The sequence below is a fragment of the Manis javanica genome, chromosome 7, assembly GCF_040802235.1.
Source record: "Manis javanica isolate MJ-LG chromosome 7, MJ_LKY, whole genome shotgun sequence".
Classification (NCBI taxonomy): Eukaryota; Metazoa; Chordata; class Mammalia; order Pholidota; family Manidae; genus Manis; species Manis javanica.
In genome coordinates this window covers 126,996,802-127,010,781 of record NC_133162.1, presented here as the reverse complement: position 1 = coordinate 127,010,781, position 13,980 = coordinate 126,996,802, and the positions used below count along the sequence as shown (strand labels likewise).

The window sequence follows — 13,980 nt, the reverse complement described above, 5'->3', positions numbered from 1 at the left end:
CCACTGAGCTGAATGAACTCCTCTGTGGCCCCGTAATGACTCTGTACCCCGGAAGCAGCGAAGCCCCATCCTGTTCCCTCCCAGCATCACAGGAGATGGACAGAGAAAGGGAAGACTCCTCTGTTTGCAGACTCTCCAATAATCCAGACTCCTCCTAGCAAGATCCATTAGAGCTAATTAACGACCCTCCTTTCAGTGGGTGTCTCTTCACTATGATTAATTCTTGGTCAGAGACAGAAAGCCTGTTCCATTACAGTTTTTTAAAAAAATATATTATTATCAGGCTTCCAATACTGGCATGAGCTGTGGGTGAATTTCTGAAGTCAGGTTATTTAGCTGTCACAACTGGTAATAGAAAAATTCAATTTATGAAGAATTAGGAGAGGCAGGAGAGGGTGCTCTTCGGTTTAGAACAAAGGAGATCGATCCTGACACAATGGCAGCGTGACATTCGTGGACTTGGAAGATTCCAGGCTTCCTCTTCATTAATTAGAGAGAATCAAGAGTTCTGGTGGTTAATGATTTGCAAAAATTATACGCGGCAAAAAGCAGACGCCGGCTCACTCCAGCCGCCTGCACCAGCGGCCCTTTGGGATAGTTAAACTGTGTGTCAGTCCTAAGCTCCATCCGGGCTGGCAAATAAACCCTTGGAGAGCCACTGCCATCCGCCAAGTCTCATGACCTTTAGGTGGGGTCATGGGACTTCCTGCTCTGAATCGCCTGCCCCGGATAGGTAATGCTTTTAAAATCCACATCAAGAAGTGTCAGATCCAAGTCGCCAGCAGTCTGCTCTCACAAAGGGTCTGTTTGGTGAGGCTGGGGGTCTTTCCTGTCATGGTCAGTGGGTACTTGGGCTTTACTGCTACTTTTGTTGTTACAGGAGTAAGTAGTCAGTTTTCTTTAAAAACTTTGTTTTTACTGTTTTAATTACAGAAGTAGTATATATCCTTTGTATCTAATTCAAGCAATGTAGAATAGGAGTAAAAACTAAAGGCTCCTCTGTGCCCCCTGCCAATCCCACCCTCCTGAGAGAACCAGGATTAGGATTAAGGCCTTTCCTTCCAGACCCTTCCTACACTTCAGGTTGCCCTGTTTGGCTACTTTTCTGACCAGCCAGATATTGACGTCGTGACATGGTGTCTGGGTATCCTGCTGCTTCTGTGCTCAGGAGATCCCCGGCTGCTCCTCTGCTCCCTTATGACTCAGGCCAGATTGAACCTAGGGCCTCCCCAGCTGGGGGGTCTTGCATTGGATTGGACCGCATAGCCTGGGACATTGCTCCTTAATTGTGTGATCTTGGCGTTGCCATACAGGAGATGAGGTTAATCTGACAACTGCACTGTGGTGTCGGCCATGCATTTGCAAGTAATGTCGAGCCCACTCTTTGATTTGACAACAGATATTGTTGGAAAGAAGGTAGAAGATCATGCCCATTATAAAAGCCACCAGCTCTGTGGAAGTAAACAGATGCCTGTGGTCTGCTCACATCTGGGGGCCACGGGGGCCGGGAACAGGACTCAGCACTGCCCTTCCAGAAACAGAAGTGTTGCTGAAGTTAGCCCAGGGCCTCATGTACTGGAGGGAAGGCAGCAGACAGGCTGCACCTCTTACCTGCCCTCCCAACCATCAGTTTCTTCCAGGAGGTATCCAGATGACTTCGGATCTAAGGCAGAGCAGGCTGGGGGTATCTAACCTGCATTCAGGAAAAGCCCAGGGCAGCCGAACAAGAACGGCCACCTGGCAGGCCCTTTCCCAAATACCCAGGTCACCTTGGGTGTTTTGACATTTGCTGGCATTGAGACCCTGTGGCCATTTCAGTCCATTTATTTAAGGTATTTGAAACAGTGGAGCAGCTAAGGTTGTAATATTAGCCTGGCAGACATGAAACCCTCTCTCTGATTACCAAGGTCATTCTGACCACTCAGAGGTTACCAACTGTAAGTAGTAATAAGCACCTTTTGTCCACATTTGATTAGAGTATTAATTATACCTGTTTGTAATTTTCTGTCTACCAGACCACCTCCCCACTTGAGAGTCATCTCCTCAAGGAGTGAATGTGTTAAGGATGTCGGTGCTGATGGTTCCACCTGGGTGGAACTGGGGCACATGTTTTACTGGGCTTGAATTATGTCATATTTGCTTGGTGGCAGGTTTCTGTTGGTGGTGGCAGCTGTTCTATGAACAAAATTTGATACAGAATATGATGGTTGATTTCAACCCAGCTAGGCTATGGTACTCGGCTATTTAATCAAACACTAATCTAGGTGTTTCTGTGAAGGTATTTTGTAGATGTGGTTATTATCTACAATCAGTTGACATTAAATGAAGGAGATTACTTTCAATAATGTGGGTGGGCTTCATCCCATGGTTGAAGGCCCTAAATATAAAAACTGAAGTTTCCTGGAGAAGAAGTTCTGACTCAAGACCTTAGCATCATCTCCTACCTGAGTTCCCAGGTTGCTGGCCTGACCTATAGATCCTGAAATTGCCTGCCCCTATAATTATGTGAGTCAGTTCCTTAATATATATACGTGGACTCTCCCACTGGCTCTGTTTCTCTGGTGAACACCGACTGATATACATAATATATATAAATCCATGTAAGATGCACCATTCATTCATTCACTCATTTATTCAGTTCACTTAACAATACTTTATGAGTGCCTGCCACATGCCAGGCATTGTACTAAGTGCCAGGAATAATGGTAGGAAGAGGGCAACCCCGATTGCCAAGGGAGGTTTGGTTCAGGGCAGGACCAGGGCAGTGCTGGAGGCTTTTTAAAGAAACAACTGCAGCCTAGACTCTGCAGGAACTAGACTTAGACATGAGTCACCTGCAGCTGCCTTGGCCTCAGGCAGGGGCAGCCCAGCCCGGCACCAAGCCAGGGCCAAGAGGGAATCAGACACAACCGCGCAGGAGTCCAGGTGGTGCGGGCTTCACAGCACTGAACAAAAAGGGAAGAAAAGAAAAGACAAAGTCCTGTGGGAGGGAAAGATGCTCAAGATGCTTTTTCTCACTTTAGGCAACCTAGAGGTTGAAAAAGCTCACCGACCCCCCCCACCCCCCCCAAGATATCAGTTCCCAAGAATTCCCTTTCCCGGTGCGATGGGATGAACTCACGGTGACCTCATTTCCTTTCCAGGAGCCGTGGGGATTTCTCATCTGCCCAGAAGCTTCAGGGTGAGGCTGGCATTGGGCTTTGTCATTGCACCGCAAACACTTTGTCCCAGAAGCAAGGCATGTGGGAGGAGCAGGAAGAGCATTTGCTCTTTGCGGATTTAAAAGTGGGACTTTCTGACTCCACTTTTAAAGGCATATGTCATCCTGATGTTTGTAAATCTCAGTTGACTAGATGTAAGAGAAATTAGTGTGAAAACCAGACCAGAAGATTCAAAGACAAGGTGGTCAGAGGTTTGCCAGCCTCTGTATAAGCCCAATGCTGCCCGGAGCAGGGGACGGCCCTGCTGGCCCAGGGCTCCCTCCCTGAGCGACGCCATGACCTCACCTTCCCTCCTTCAGGGCACACAGCACAGAGGCTCGCCCACCTACAGCCAAACCATTTTTTTACCTGACCCTCACCCAGCGCGTCCCCAAGTGTATCCTGGTGACACCCACCCTGTGAGGGACTGTGGGGGAGAAAGGCCGCAGGTGTCAGGAAAAGCCAGGCTGGGAGGAACTTGGCAGAACTTGTTGGGAAGGACAAAAGTCTCATTGCACTGTATCAGTGGCACCCAAAGACAAACCACGGCTCAGCAGCCAGTGAGACCTCTCAGTGAGGGGCACCAGAGGCCGAGCGAGGGCCACTCAGCGCTCGCTCCCAGCTCTGAGGCTGAGCACATACTCCACCCCACACACCGTCCCAGGCACAGAACACCTGCGTGCCCAGGAGAGCCGGCATGTGCACAGAGGGGCTCCCTGGGAAGGCCAAGGGAGAAGGAGCTTCAGGGGCCAGGGAGGGGAACATGCTTCAGGCACGGAGGCGCTGGGGGAAGGCCTCAGGGAGGTGCTCCTTGGGGTGAGCCTTGATGTACACGTCCAGCGGAGATGATGGGAAGCGCAGTCAGGTAGAAGATGTTCCCTGAGCATAAATGAAATAATACTACCTGGAGCTGGGTACAGGGGAACAGGGGATTTGATCAGAGTACCTGGGGACAGGTCAGGGACAGCCATGGGTTCAGGCTGGAGAGTATTGCCCAGACAAGACTGTGGGGAGCCTTGAAGGCCACGTTTGCTAGCTTCATTCATTCATTTCATCAACCAATACATTGTAAGCACCCACTATACACCAGGCACTATTAAATTAGGGATGCTTAGGGATGAACAAGTGACGAAACAAAGCTCCCATCTTGTAGAGTTTATAATCCTGTAATGGAGAGAAGCAGCAAACAAATAAACATATAATACAACCTCAGGGAGCAATTGGTGCTATACAGCAAAGTACAGCAGGCTTGGAAAATAGAGAGCAAATGGGTGCTCTTTCAGATGAGGTGGCCAGGGGTGGCTGACAGGAGATGACACCTGAGCAGGGACCTGACCAGATTCCTGAATGAAGTGAGGGGTCAGCCGAGGTCATGTGCAGAGGCCCATGTTCCCAGCAGAGAGCATAGTCGGTGCCAAAGGCTGAGCCGGGGAGAGTGGCCAGGTGGGCTGTGCAAGGGCGACAGAGGGGCAGGGAAGTCAGAGAGGCACGGGGCACAGTGCCACGCCTTTGGGGCCACTGTAAGAACTCTGCATTTTATTCAAGGTGTAGTGGGAGTGTGGCAAAGAAGTGTTGGCTATTTGGCAGCAAGGAAGTGACAGAGCAACATGATGTGAGGTCTTATTTCAGGTCAGTGGTTTTCCAAGTTGAGGGGCCCAAAGAAGCCTTACATAGAGGCATACCCTTAATTCTGAGAAACAAGGAATGCTCTGGCTGAAGTGGGGGTGTGAGTCCCGATCCCCAGTCATTGCCTCCTCCTCTCACTTTCCCCAAGGCCCCCCCGGGGCCCTCAGAACCCTTGGTATCAGGGAGGGGGCAGGGCCAGGACCCATATCTGAATGGGTGGTTTGCATGAATATGTGAAGTGCCGAAGAGTAACTTCTACTTGACGGGAGAACAATATCAGCCGACTGGAAGGGACCCCTTTCCCCCACCCCTCCACACAGTGCCCATGTAGCTGTGTCCTTGGGGGCTCCTTGACCACCATTTCCCCTCGCTCTGCCAGTCTCACTGGCCTCCTCCATCTTCCTCACTATATCAGAAATGCTCTGGCCTCAGACCCTCGGCACCTGCTGTTGCTTCGGCCTTCAAGGCTCCCCTTCAGTTATCCACAGGGCGGACCCTTCACTGCCCCAGGTATTCTCACGGTCCCACCCCTCAGGGCTTCTGCAGCTGCCCCACCTCCTTGTCAATTCTTAGCGCCCTCCCTGATTTTTCTTTCCTCTTTAGCGCTATTTGCTGCCTAATAAATTATATATTTTTACTTTTTAATTATTGTTTATTGGCTCTCTCCTCCTCTTCATGATGTAAGCTCTTTGAGAGCAGGGACTTCGGCCTTTTTAATGTCACCATGGCCTGCTGCTATAGTGCTTTTGGCTTGCTGGGGACTTCACAGGGCCTTGTGGAAGGAGCGATGTTAGTTTTCCTTGCACAAGCAGCTATCACAGGGTCTAGGACCAGTTAAATAATTTAGCACAGAGGATATGTTACACATAATTTTTAAAGTGGCAAAGCACATTTATTGTGGACCATGTGGTGATCTAAAAATAATTACTTTATGCCTTGATTTGTTAAAAACACAAAAGCATATGCTCAACAAGGAGTACTTTAGTCCACAAGAGGATATGAGATTCTTTTGACAAACATTTCTGCAGAAACTCCCAGTGACCGGTACTGTGCCAGGCACTGGGATGTGGTAATGAGTGAATTTGGTAAAACATGGCATTCCTGTCATCTTTTGCAATTTCTTGAAGCAACTCTAAGTTGCATAACCTACATCTGCAGCCCACTTCCCCAGTGTCACTGTCCTTACAGATGGCTGCCCCCTCCAAACTGACAGCTTGTGTCCTTAAGACTCATTTTTAATTCAAGGAACTTGGAACACCTGATAAATGCAGGCAAGTTTCTCAGACTGGGCTACAAAAGTGCATGTAAGAATAATGCAATCAACATATCACAACTTCAAGATGAGAGACTGGAGGAAAGAATACTATTGGACCACTGATACCCAACAAAATGGGAAATGAGTCAGAAAGTCTGTGTATACCTTGGGTGACAAGCATTTGACGATGTTGTGAAGGATCCTTCGATTCCTCAAGGAAGCTGGAAATCTGGACCACAAACTGGTGACCTCCCAGTTAGGGTCCATCCAGGCCAGCACCCTTACCAGCATATCAGGAATTGTGGCAAATTCAGTACTCTTGTTTTTGTTTGTTTTTGCTCATTTGATTTGTTTTTCAATGTTATAAAAATAATCCTTATGATTTAGGTCAGGGAAAAGGATCAGAATGGGTATGACGGTTTCTATCTGCTTTTGCCCACAGAATATCTAAGGCAATGTAGAAATGTACTGTGCTTTGATGGGGGTCAACTCTTTTGGGGAATAGGAGCTAAAGATGTCTTAGATCCTCATTGCTTCAGATATAATAGAAAGAAACTTACAGAAGGACCAGGAGGTACCTGTCATTATCAAAGGAAGTCACGGTGTCAGTCTCCTAGGGTTCCATGTCCTCCCCCTTAAAATGACAGTAAACCCATTCTTCCAATCTCCTTAGACCATTGACAAAAACAAATAGCACGGTAAAAATGAAATTGCTCTTAAGACTTAAAAACCCTAAAAGCCATGGTATTATATATTATCAAAAAGTTAACTCTGGCTGTTTCTGCCATGTTACCATGACCTGAATAATTTGGACAGCTCTGTCCTCTTCCTGCACCCAGGAAAGACCCAGGTTTTAAGTAAGAAGGGTTGAAATCACTCAGAACCTGTTATCTGTTTTGGAACCACTGTCAATAACATAAGCAGACAAGTGACGTCTTAAGTGCTATAAAATGTATTTGCCAAAGGAGAGGCCAGAAGGAGCACAGCCGTGCTGAGTATGCTAAATTTCAGACACACATTTTCCCTACTGACTGAGGCAGGCTGTTCACACTTTACAGTTGGGAAGAGGGTATAGGCATACTTGCAGACTGTGACCCAGATGGAAATCTTTCTGCAGCAACTGCAGAATAAGGAACCTTTCTCTCTCTGGAGCCTGACTCAGGTGCCTAGAATGGACTTGGTTATAAATAACGGGAGTAGTCAGCATTGTGATTATTTTTCTCACCTGGGTTGTTTGGGGATTTCATGCTCCCCAGGTAAATGAGTAGTGTGTCCTTGTAGAATAATTGCTATGATGTGTGAGAGAGACTCACAAGGGACATTAACCATTTGTACTGTCCCCTCAGCCAGCTCGGAACCAGTGTGGGCACTGCATCTTTTGCTCGGAGACCCCCACACCTGGCAGTGTTTCCACCCATCAGGATCCTTTCTCAGAGGCAGACCTTGGGGCAGACAGAAGACACTGTCTGTTGGTTTAACAGATTGGTGGGCAGAGAATCAGGTGCCCGATATTCTTGTCATGAGCAAGTGACAATGTGACTGTGTAAGCCACTCGTCCTCTTTGGGCGTCAGTGTCCCAGGGAGAGGGCTCTTCAAACTCTACAAATGTTAAGAGACAAAGCCAATGTTATAAGCACTGCCTGTCTAGTTTGGCACCCATCTCACTAGGTGGGCCTCATATATAGGTAAATAAAGAGGTCCAAGTGGACCAAACAGAGCCCCAAATATTACAGGGCCTTTATAATGTTTGTTAAAAGTTTTTATGTTGTTGCAAGTTTTGAAAATTGGGAGACATCATGTAAGAATCTAGATGGTTCTTGGAAAATCAAAAGTTCTGGCAACATTGGGCCCAATTTCCAATATAGCAATAATTAGTTAGAGCTGGATGGTGGCTGTTCTCTGGATCAGGCATAGCTCTTCAATTCACCACAATCCCCACCACTCCCAATTGCTTCCTACACCTGGTCTACTTTATGGTAGCCTCCTGATGCCTGGAGGTATTTGAAGTTATTATCCTTGCCCTAATATCTCTTTCCATCCCAGATGTATTGACCTTCACTTTCGGTACTTTTTCAAGTAGATTTTCTGCAGAGAGAGAGATCACTGACACTGTGACATGAGCAGGTCATTGCTCTCCAGACAGAAGGATCTCAGAATCCTGGTGAGGAGGGCGGAGGGCTGAGAGGCCAGGAAACACCTGTGGAAGGGCAAGGTGAGATAGAGCAGCTCTGTACAACAGAAATATCGTGCAAAGCACAAATGCGAGCCACACATGCGGCGCAAACATTTCTAGTAGCCACACTAGAAAGAACTGAAAAAAAAAGGTGAACTACTTAACTAAACATACCCCCACAATTTTTCATTGTATCATGTAATCAATTTAAAAATTATTAATGAGACACTTCACATTCCACACTAAGTCTCTGAAATCCAGCATGCATTTTATACTTGAAGAACTTCAACATTCAGTCCAGCCACTTTTCAAGAGCTCAAGCCACAGGTGGTGGTGGCCACCACAGGGGACAGCACAGGGTTAGAAAGCTAACTTAACAATGTCACCTAGAGTTCTTGCTACCTACCTAATGGGATTCCACAGGGAAGCACATTATTAGGGCTCGTGATGCACTATATAAAATGCAAATACAATTTGTTTTATTTTAGTTTGTGAGTCTCACAAAAAGATAGCTAGGCAGAGGATAAAGACCATCAAAGCAATATTTCACCTGGTGCCCCAACTATGTCCCTGGATTTTGTAGTCTTAAGCTATTGTTTTCTCATCTCCAAAGCTGGTAATGATTATATTTACTTTAAAAGGTATTAGAAATTTCTTGAGAATGCTTTGCAAACTATAAATAACAAAAAGAAAAATAGCTGTATTTTATTGAATGCCAGCCTCTGTGTTAGGCACTTTGCACATGTCTTAATCTTTATAATACCTCTACCAAGTGGTATTATTATGCAGATTTTAGAAGGAGAAAATGGAGGCTTGTATGAATTAAATGTCTGTGCAAAGTCACACAGGTGACAAATAGCAGAGCCAACCATGGTTTTGAAAATAGGTTGGATGATACCCATGACATTACTGTAGTTAGAGAGCAAATGAGAGAAAGAATGAGTCTTACTTTTCACTTACTGAGACAATTTTGGTGACAGTTTTAAAGATGAAGAAACTGGGGCTTGATAATTATATCCAATCACATGAATGGCAAATTCATGGCCGGGTAAATTTAGAACTGGACCATCTCCAGAGTTGTTATTCTAGTTTTAAGTCCATTGAACCCTCGGAGCCAAACAATCTCCTGACTCTTGAGATTATTTTTTAATTCCAAAAATGAAGAGCTAAACCTTCTGAGGTTGAGAACCTCTTCAATGCAGGGAATGAATGCACAGGCTTGGTAGGGAAATTCATTTCCATCTGGTGATTCTGCCCCCTCTTTGCTCAAGTAACTTCAATAAGTATTATTTATCCCAATTCTTCCTGTCTCCTGAAAGTGAGTTAGCACTTCTTTAATGAGATCATTTATCATCAACTTTTCTAGCTCCAGCCTGACTCATGCAAGTAGAGATAAGATTACTTGTGACCAAATTTCTCCACAGTTGCATGTAGACTCGGTGTGAGCTGCAGCATTACAGCTTCTAACAGGATATTGTTCCTATTGCAGTGACATTTTTTTCAGTGGTTCCCTGCCAAGCCTTCTCATCCAGTAGGCCCCTCTCCTGCGTGCACCCTAGACCTCCCAGGGCAGTGCCTCTGTATGTGCTGTCCCACTTCCTGGAGTGCCTTCCCCTCCCTTAGTCTCTCCCATCTAAATCATGTTTGACCTCCAAGGATCATTTCACTGAGGTCAGGACCTGACAATCTCAGGCTGCATAGTTTCCACCTCTTGACTTTCAGGCACATATTGTCTGTACCTCTCATGTTAGCCCATCTCAATGCTCCACCTTGTTTTATCATTGAACTAGTTCGTGTGTGTGTTTTTATCCAGTTAGATAAAGTTTCCTGGAATGTAGGGCCCTTGAATCTGCAATGTTCTACACTTGAGCAGTACTTAAAATATTTTACTTACTAACTGCTTATATGTGCTTCTTTTGTATAATGGGGATGGTTTTGTAACAGCTGTGTATTAAATAAATTTTAGATTTGACCATATAGAGTGGTTCTTCAAGAGGTAACAAAACTGTGCCATAATTTCAAGTTCTTAAATATCTCATTCTCCTTTTCTCTCTGCCACATCTCCAACAACCTTGAATATGAGTCACTAAATCTTGCTGTATTTCTATTTTTACATACGTTTAAGAGTACTTTGATAATGCTACCCCCCACTTATATTATGTATTATTAATGTTCTCAAGCAAAAGACTGAATTCTCTTGTGAAACATGTGATCAGAGTAACAGGGAAAGCAATAAAACCACTTTTCTCCAGGCGAAAGATATAAAAACACTTTTCTCCAGGCGAAATTGAAAACTATGACTCAGTCATCTGCACTTTTCCTGGCATAACAAGCCACTTAAAATGTACAGTGGCCATGGATAAAATCTTACTGCACTTCCAGGTAATGAGTAACTGTGTGTGACTAAGACAGAATTAGGGGAAAGTCTCAGACCTTGAAAAAACAAAACAAAACCTCCCATGACTAGCTAGTCCTTGATACTCCCAGTTCTGGGAGAGGTTACTGTATCATAGGCTTGAGGGACATCATTTTTATTTGTCAATAAGAACCAGTAAGGAGCAGTTACTGTCTTTAACAAAAAGATAAGTACACTGATGAAATTCAGGGATCGGAAAATTCCTTGAGCTCCCAAAGGTCCCTAAATCACACATCTTCCCTTTTGCAGGGCTTTTCATATTTTGATCAGGATGTGTTTGTGAAGTCAGCAAACACCCGGATGCAGTGAATACCGGCAAGCAACATGTTCCCCTGGGGGGCGGGTTTTTGGGTGCCTGGAGACTAGATTGGACTGGCAGTCATCATGAGAACAGGCATTCAGGTTTACCTTTAAGTAAAACAAATTAAATTCCCGTGTGAAGGCCGTTATCACAAATCTCCAAGCCCAGCCCAGGTCCTGACCCCTCCCTCCCACTGCCATGGACATTTTAGCGGGTAAATATAACCACTGGCCACTGTAATGCACTCTACCTGCCTTGGGCTATTGTAAAGTTATTTGACTTTCGAGCCTGTGGAATTGACTATGGTTTAGTTTCAAATGCTGCTTTTAAAAAATACTTGAAACCAGTTGATTCCTCGAGCAGGCTTTCTGCATGTCTCTCCAGTAGCTGTACATGCGAGAGAGACAGAGAGAGGAGAGACAGAAAGGCGCTCCTCCCTCCTCTTGCAGAATCAGCCAGGATACTTTGATGACCTCCCGCATCGAGGTCACCCACACTGTGAGCTGGTGAGGGGCTTGCTTTCCTCCCTTCCCAGTCAAGGAGTCCTTCTGGAGCCCCATTATTTCCCAACTTTCCACAGCCAATCAGTTACCCAGTCCCGTCAGTTCTGCTTCCAAAGCCCCCCGATCTGGCCATGCTCCCTGGATCTGGCACACTCACATGTGTCTGCCTGTCCTCCTATATCAGACTCCTGCCTGGGGGCCCAGCGGCCTCTCTTGCCCCACTAAAATCTGTTCCTTCCACAGCAGCCTATGTTATCTTTTGAGAACGTAAATCAGAATATGTGGCTCCCCTGTTTCGACTCTAAATGCTTCCCATTATGCTTAAAGTGAGGAACCAGTACCTCTCCTGCCTTGCAAGCCCTCCGCTGTGTGGGTGCTCTGGCGCCGGCCCAGCGAGCTCTGCCCGCCGCCCCCCCTTCCTGGACGCTCTGCGCTCCTCCCGTCAGCAGGCCACAGGGAGCTCACCCTGCCCCCTGCCTTTGCTCTTCCTCTGCCTGGAATCCTTTTCCCGCCTGTCTTCACATGGATAACTCCTTCATTCCTGCTTCAACTCGCTGTCACCTCCTCACGGAGGCCTTCCTTGGTGTCCCACTCCAAAGGTGCCGCCTTGTCACCCTCTACATCACCACCAATCAATTCTCTGCAGAAAACTTACTGCATTCTGCCATTTGCTTATTTCTTATTTTTAATTCATTCATTTAGCATTCATCTTTCCCCATTAGGGTATCTCTCTCTTACTAACCCAAATATCTCCAAAGTCCAGACCAGTTCCTGCCAAATAGTAGGTACTTCATGAATATTTTTTGAATGGTTGGCCAGGCAAATAAGGAATGTCATAGTATAAGACATTCAGAAATGACATCTGTTGAGCATCCACAATATGCAGGCTTCTAACCTTTTATTACAGGGACATGGCCAGTTTCAATTCAAGTATAACTGTCACCACATTTTCTCTTATGATCCTTGTGGGAAACTGGGAGGAAATTAAGGAAAAGGCACCAAAAGACTTTGCTGCTGAGCAGCTATAAGCCGCCTTCTGTCTAATGCCAGGAAAAAGGAATATGCGTGGTGGAGGCTTAATGCTTTTCTTGTAGTGAGACCAGCCAGGCACAAGCAGAAATCAGGCACATGAGGCCAGGGCCCACCCATCGTTCCCAAGCATTTTTTCACATGGTTGATCTGCATCATTTTTTCTGCAGAAGGAGGAAGGGAGACTTAAATGAATGGGGGATGGACACTAGGGGGGAAATGGAGCGGGTGCCCGGTGGGATGATGGACAGGTTTGGACGAGGCGGGGTTGAACGAGGCTGGAGCCAGAAGCTGAGGAGTGTGTGCCAGGAGAATTTGGAGTCCCTGGGCACAAGCAGAGCAGTTCTGGGACTCAGAATACAGAAAACGTCACTGGGTGGGCATGGGGAGGCTAGGGTTCCCACCTCTGCAGGGAGTGTGCTGTGGTCACAGCATGTGGAGGGGCAGCAGGGGACGCGGGGCATCCTGGCTCTGTGCAGATGGCCGAGGGGCCACGGGGCAGCCCTGTGGCACTGGAAGACAGGCCCCGCATGAGGGCAGCACCATAAGTGTTTTCTGGGGGACATGGCAGGGCTCCACCTGAGCAGCGCCCAAGTCCCAGGTCACGGCGTATCCCCAGGCGGCCAGACAGCTCTGCAGGGCCTCGGCACCTGCAGCTCACAGAGGCCGGCCTTCTGCTCAGCCCCTGGGCCGCCGGAGCCGAGGCAGAGACTGGGGCCCGGCGCCCAGCAGCAGTTTCAAACGATCAACCAGCCGTGAACTTCCGAGACCGGCAAACTGTTTCTGAGCAGCCTTGACACCTCCTGCGGACTCACCCCAAATAAGCAGAGAGCCTTTGAGAAGGGGGAGGCACGGAGGGCTAGTGTTACACAGGGGGAGCAATCAGCTCACAAAATGTGAGTGAAACTGTGATCTAATTGGCCTCCACAGGCTGGTGAGGCCTGGGGACATTTGGTTTACAAGTGCCAAGGAGGCTCAGTAAACAGCCTCAGACCTACTCAGTTGGGAGGCAATTAAGTACCCACGCCAAGGGGGAGCCAAAGGCGACATCGGTCAGAACAAGGGCCCTGGTATGGCACCCAGCCTTCCGGGGGCTGCTGGCATCTCGCTTCTGAACGTAAATAGTCATAATTCACTAACAGGAGCTAATTGTAATTGCTTCTGCCCTATGGCCACAGTCTGTGTAAGGTTACAAAACATGAGACAGACTTTCCTTCCCTGTAATGACACTAACTCCAGCAGGAAGGGGCCCTGGATTGCCAGAAGATCCACAGCAAAAGGGTTCCATTCAGATTGGGTTCATGAAGTTATCTATTTAGGAGTTAAATATAAACATATATACTTGTCTTCCATATCACCAGCAAAGATACTTAGTTTTGTTGGGGAACACAGACTGTAACTTACGCATTTCTTATATCCTCAAAAGGCTCTCTGGGATCTTGCACACAGTGGGTACTTAGCATCTGTTGCATCATTG

At 46.9% G+C, this 13,980-nt stretch overlaps 1 protein-coding gene and 1 long non-coding RNA gene across 3 annotated transcripts in view; one reads left to right on the top strand and one right to left on the bottom strand.

The window, feature by feature from the left end:
* The window catches only part of ITGB6 (integrin subunit beta 6), a 114,784-nt gene that overhangs the window by 8,210 nt on the left and 92,594 nt on the right, over positions 1–13,980 (top strand). The gene's annotated exons all lie outside the window — the stretch shown is intronic.
* LOC118967946 (uncharacterized) lies at positions 2,618–3,588 on the bottom strand. Its single transcript, XR_005055287.2, has 2 exons — positions 3,122–3,588; positions 2,618–2,945 (listed from the first exon to the last, which is right to left on the bottom strand). It is a non-coding gene; the product is annotated as an uncharacterized lncRNA (long non-coding RNA).